Here is a 6,493-nt window from a genome sequence, read left to right on the forward strand (position 1 = left end):
CCGAAACAATTAAATATCCATGTGCAAAGACAGACTGAGCCCTGAAAGTAAAATATTAACCTGAAATGGCGGCAGACCTGACAGACCTAAATGTGAAAGGTGCATTTATAAAATCCATGAAAGAAACCACAGGAAAAGAACCCTATGACCTTGGATTGGTCCAATTTTTCCTATAATTCAAAATCCTTAATTTTATTAGTCACTTAAGCCATCATAAAAACTGACAATTTCAATCTTCAAGGGTCTCCGTTAAGGAAATGAAAAAGGTTGGGTGTTATACAGGCCTATAATTCCAGTGCTCAAAAAGTGGGGATTGGAGATGTGTGAGCTGGAGGTCATCCTGAGCTGTAGTAGCAAGACCCAGAAAGGGAGGGAGGGAGGGAGGGAGGGAGGGAGGGAGGGAGGGAGGAGGAGGGGAGGGAAGGAAGGAAGGAAGGAAGGAAGGAAGGGAGGGAGGGAGGGACAGAAAAGGAAAGAAAAACCACAGACTAAGGAGATTTCATTTTAAACATGCTTACTAAATTAAAAAGACATGTGCAATTGGTAGACTAAGGCAGAAGGATCATGTCTAAGGCCAGCCCAGGCTACATAGAAATGTGCTGTTGAAAGCAAAACAAAACAACTTAAAACACCTATAAAAAAAAGAAAAAGAAGGCAATATTTTTAACTAAGCGAAATATTTGGACAGATACATTTTAACCAAGAGACAATAGATTATTAACTAAGCATTGAGTACAGGTATTGTCACCAATCATTATGGAAATGCAAATTAGAGCTCACAATGAAATGCTACTGTACATAGTAGGAAAGCACACAGTAGGATAGCTAACCTTTTTTGATGGCACCAGCTGTTAGTAAAGACATGGAACAATTGGAGCCTCCTACCATGCCAACAAGAATACAAACTAGTACAGCTATTTTTCTCTGCCTAAGAAAAGTTTTATACTGTGAGTCACACACTTGGGGTGTGACCCAAAAATCTCGTTCCTGTGTGGTACCCAGAAAAACTGAAGACATATATCCACCAACACTTGGACTTAACTGTCCTCAACGGCTTCCTTCACAGTGGACAGGAAGCAAGAGTGCAAACATCCATTCTTTGGCTAATAAAGCACAGGTCTGATTGACAATGGAACATCGCTGGGCAATGCCAGGCAAGATTCAATGAAAGAAATCTGGGATGCCATTTATAGGGAGTCCTAGAAAAAGACAAAACCATTATGACAGAGCAAATGGGCCACTGTCACAGTTGTGGGGCGGCTTAAATGGCTATGCTTCATCTGTCAGAACTCAAAACAAGCCTTAGCACTGCTATGCTGGTCCAGTAAGACACACCCGTGGCGGGTGGCGACATGCATTCCTATCCAGTCTGGATTCCTTTCTTTTCCTCCTCCAAACGGAGACTCAGCAGCTGTTGCCAGTCTCTGCTGATATTCTTGCTAAGCAGCTGGCTCACCTTAACCTCCCATGATGTCACCATGGGGCATAATAATGACTAATGTTAACAACCTGATGAAATCATTTACCTCATCCATGAAATGGGATCATAACAGTACCCACCTCCTGGGCTTGTCAGGGGAGGGTGAAAGGAAGTGACTGACCGGCCTGATGAAACACTCCTCGCCTGATGCCCTGCAACATTAGTAAGCTCGATGGCAGTTGAGAGTCAGGCCTTTATTTACATGGCTGCCTGAGACGGACGAACTCTGGGATGCTCCACTCCACCCATCCATGAAGGGCCTGCTACCTACATCCCTCTTGCTGATGACAAGGTGAAAGGGCAGAGAGATGGTAAGGCTTGAGGATACACCGTGGCTAACTGACTGGAGCCGAGGTTTCTGTCCAGACCACTCAAGAGTGCCTTCAGGAGGCACTTTCCTAGTTCTTATTCTTGACCCACTGGGGATACACTTCGTATCTTCTTTGGGTCCTTCAGTGGCCTCTCTGCCCCCTGGGTCCTCCAAGATCTCTATGGCACAACCCTATGGATGTCTTGCTGAAAGCACGTGGGAAGCACTAAGTGCTCAGGCTTCGGTGGGCCACACTCCTTTCTCACTGCTGGGCTGCTCCTTGCAGCATGCGGTATCTGCCTGTGCCTGAGTGCAGTGCAGCCAGAATTGGACACTTACTGGAAACATTAGGAGAGCTTGCTTTTGTAACCTGACTAGGAATTTTGTAGACAGCTATGTCACATCGCATCCCTGGTAGACACCCCTTCCTCTCCCCACCTCACCTGTGCAGAGAACGTGGGCTCCCTGCAAGGAAGAGCTGTATCCCCAGGACTAGGATGATGCCCATGCCCAACAATTGCCATTTTACCAGTGAGGAAACTCAGAGAGGGCAAGTGCCGTCCACAGGCTCACTTGGCTAGTTCGGATGAAGCCACAAAGTAAGCACTGCATTCCTGGGGGTCCCCATCAAGCAAGTGACATCATCAGCGTGAGGCCTTCATTTTCTTTTTTCTTTTCTTTTCTTTTTTTTTTTTTTTCTGAGACGGGTTTCTCTGTGTAGCTTTGGAGCCTATCCTGGCACTCGCTCTGGAGACCAGGCTGGCCTCGAACTCACAGAGATCCGCCTGCCTCTGCCGCCCGAATGCTGGGATTAAAGGCGTGCGCCATCAACACCCGGTGAGGCCTTCATTTTCAAAAGGATGCATGAAAGTGTCCCATCCACAGACCATGCCACCTCCAGATTACTATAAATCCCATGGTTCCAGATTCAGCATTGCAGTGTGTGTGTGTGTGTGTGTGTGTGTGTGTGTGTGTGTGTGTGTGTGCATGCACGTGTGTGCCTTCCAATTCTTATTTGTTTACTCATTTATTTATTTTTAATAACTTATTTAACTTTATTTTATGTTCATTGGTGTGAAGGTGTCAGATTCCCTGGACCTGGAGTTACAGACAATTGTGAGCTGCCATGTGGGTGCTGGGAATTGAACCTGGGTCCTCTGGAAGAACAGCCAGGGCTCTCAACTGCTGAGCCATCTCCCCAGCCCCCTTGTTCATTTACTTTGAGACATCGCCTCTTGTACGGAACACAGGCTGGTTTGAATGTCCTGTGTACCTGACAATCACCGTAAATGTCCTGTCCTTCCACCTCAGCCCCCCCAGGTGACAAGTGTCCTCCATCACGCCTGTGTATGCACTGCTGGGGACTGAACCTGGCCTGGCGCATGCCAGGCAAGCATGCTACCAACTGAGCAACATTCCCAGATCCCTGTTCTCTTCGATTTAGACACTGGAAATACCTTCTGGCTCTTCTTAGCCCTTGTTTTGGCATCCCTTCATAGTTGTTTCCTTTAACACCAGAAGCCTCACAGGGTAGGTGTGTCGTGAGCCCTGCCAATATCTGTGAAATCCATCATATCCGCAGGAAAAAGAAGTCAAAGGCTTAAGCCGCTGAAAGCAAAATCACTACTCACCCTGTGGACAGCCAGGGGAAACAGGTTCCTACCTGATCATACCTGAGCCGCTGGATGATGGAGTGTCACCCCACACGAAGGAACGCTACGCAAAGATTCATTAAAGACAGGCACTTGGGAATGTGTGTCATGAACTCAAAATATGGGGGAAGAGCCATCCGAAGGAGGGAGAGCTGTCAGTCACCCAGTGACTCAGAGGGAGTTCGACCTTCTGCTATGACAAGCCATTTGCACTCACTACAGTCTCAAGGGTTGCTTTGTCTCAAGGCGTGCCATGCACAGCTCTCTCTCTCTCTCTCTCTCTCTCTCTCTCTCTGTGTGTGTGTGTGTGTGTGTGTGTGTGTGTGCATGCACATGCATGTGTGTTCACGCATGTGGAGGTCAGAGGTCAAGGTCAAGTGTCTTATTCCATTGCCTCACCACCTCTTCTTACTTTTGTAGCAGAGCCTCTCCCTGAGCCTAGGCTCCCTGGTCAGCTTAGCTGAATTAATTAATGCACTTCTGTGGAGAAGAAATGACTAGTTCCCTGGACACTAAATGCCACCACTGGCTCGCAGTTTGGAGCCATGGTATGAGAACAACTGAATTTGCACACAGCTTGCACTTTGAGAAGCAAGAGAGAACTTCCTCCTTGAGGGAGGGGAGGACATCTCCTCCCTGACAGGGTGAGGCAGCCATGCCCTCCCCAACCAAGCTCCCTTAGCTAGAAGGCTGTGTGAGAAAATTCTCAGCTCCAGTGAGAGTATCAGTGACTTTACTTCTGGCTCTGCCACCACTGCCCCAGCCAACCCTGGGACTACAGTCTTGGAGTAAGGTGTGGCCAGTGAAGAAGGTTCCATAACTCCTTTGTGCTGAAGAAAAGGATGAGGGGTGAGAATCGAGAAGGGAGAGGCTTGACTAAGTGCTAAGGCCCATCCCGCCTCACTCGGCCTCATCCGCTAGGTGGAGTGAATCACTGCCCTGTTCTGGCCCCGGAGCAGCATGGCTAATGGGAGCAGGCGCCCTCCTCTTGTGACGTGACCCCAGAGGTCAAGAGTATCAAGAGCTAGAGACCCCAGAGCGGAAAGGAAATCCCAGAAACTGCTACACTTGGCTCTCCCTTCCTTCAGAAAGAAACTTCATGGTGTGAGCTGGGCACCTTCATGCGGTCGATTTCAGGGATTGAGGAACCCTTACCGACCGTGGTGCTGTGGTGTGAATCTTCAATGCTCCCAGTATGTTAAAGGCTTCGTCTTTGGGTGGTGCCGTGGGGGTAGGAGTGGGGTGGGGGACGTTGAATCTTTTAGGGATGGCGTCTAGTAGCAGGAGGTCATTGGGGCACGCCTTCAAAGGACACTGTGACCTCCTCTTCTCTGCTCGTGGCTGTGAGGTGAGTGACTTTGCTGTGTGCTCCCCACTACGAAGTATTGCCTCACTAGAGATCAGAACACGATCCACTGCTGGGTCCTTGGGGGAACCAATGGTTGTGCTCAAAGCGCCTTCTAAGGGACCGTGTTCAGACCCACGCAACAGCTCTGTTCTCTGCCCTAGGCTTCCTCGTGCACGAGGGGATGGATGTGAGGAGAGAGATTCACAACATCTCAAAGGGCTGAGAATTACTGCTGGGTGCTCAGCCCTAAGTGACATCTACACTGCAAGGTGGAGGAGACATTGTAGGAGAGGGTTCAAAAGGAACAGAAGAGCCAGAGGGGAAGAAGCTGTGAAACGCTCTCTGCTCGACAGGACACAGGTGTTGCACTCATGAACCCACGGCAGCTACGGTTACCTGCATGAGTGCTTACCTGCATGATACCCACACAAGACCAGGCCTGCCAGCATTCCTACCTGAATAAGGGAGAGGCTCAGGAGGCCCCACCCCTGCCTGAGGAAACATGAGCAAATGGTGTCTGGGGGAGGGGAAGGCATGTTGTTCCCTGCTGTCGCCACTGCTGAGTTACCATTGGTGGAGTAAATACCCCCACCCACGTTCATGCAAGCTCAGCCTTCTAACACACGGGCCTCTATGGAGCATCGAAGATCTAAACTATAACACCATGTTTTTAAAAAGTTAATTCATGGCTTCCCACTTTTATTCCTGTCTGCTCATTTAACCCTTAAGTGTTCTTTTGGGTGATAATTAAAACTTTAAAAACCAAGAATGGTTTTTAAGCTTCACGAGAGCTTACCCAGTCTGTTTGTTTTTATAGTCTACAATAGTCCGAATATCACTTTGATGTCATTTCATCCAAATAAACCCCAGTCTGCTGAAGCCTACACACCTGCAGTTGCCCCAGTTAGGAAACTTCTGACCCACTCAAGCTCAGGATCACAGGCTGCCTTGGAACCTGAGCCCACAGCCATTCAACTGGGATAGTTCCTGTGAACTCTGCCCTACTAGAAGGCTCCAGCATTGCAGCCTCTCATTTCCTCAGAACCTGCTCGGAAGTGTCTGGGAGATGATTGTCACAAATGGGCGTGTAGCCGAAATAATCTCGCACATAGAGGACATACCTACTTCCGGAATTAGATTCTTGTGGTAGCCAAGCAATCAAACAGAAGGATCGAGGCAAAGCCAGGTAGGGGCAACACTGCTATACCCACAGACTTAAATTTCACCCCTGTGGGACTCATTGTTAGGAACAATGGCCCTTTTAGCTATGGAACACAGAATGACTAGCATGTTTTCAGCTTGTCAGTAAGAACTACCATCATATATTGGTAAGTATTTCCGCACAAAACACACTTGGAAGGGATATTGTTTCAAGCCTGGACAAAGCTCATACTGTTGGGCTCCCGTTCCAGTTATTTTAGGCAGGGAAGGGGAATTTCCACAGCTCCCTCCCTCCCAGAAACTCTGAACGCTCAGCTCCAAGAAACCACTTCCTTGTAATTTGTCAGAGTCCAAGTTATTTAACAGAAGAAGAAGGAAAAAAAAAAATCCCCTGACTTCACGAATAAAATCCCCAGCCAAGCAGTTCACCGGAGAGCATCGCCATGAGTTCAAATGGGACAAAGCCATGACCTGACTTAGCAGGGAGAGAAGAATAGAGGCCTGCAAGCCGGAATGTAACCCTGACAGTGCCAATGACGATA

General features: G+C 48.4%; 1 long non-coding RNA gene across 1 annotated transcript; it reads left to right on the forward strand.

The window, feature by feature from the left end:
- The first annotated feature begins 1,568 nt into the window (after positions 1–1,568).
- On the forward strand, positions 1,569–5,580 carry LOC113836490. Its single transcript, XR_003486752.2, has 3 exons — positions 1,569–1,791; positions 4,364–4,635; positions 4,952–5,580. It is a non-coding gene; the product is annotated as an uncharacterized LOC113836490 (long non-coding RNA).
- Positions 5,581–6,493: the final 913 nt, after the last annotated feature.

The sequence above is a fragment of the Cricetulus griseus genome, chromosome 6 (assembly GCF_003668045.3).
Source record: "Cricetulus griseus strain 17A/GY chromosome 6, alternate assembly CriGri-PICRH-1.0, whole genome shotgun sequence".
NCBI classification, from domain to species: domain Eukaryota; kingdom Metazoa; phylum Chordata; class Mammalia; order Rodentia; family Cricetidae; genus Cricetulus; species Cricetulus griseus.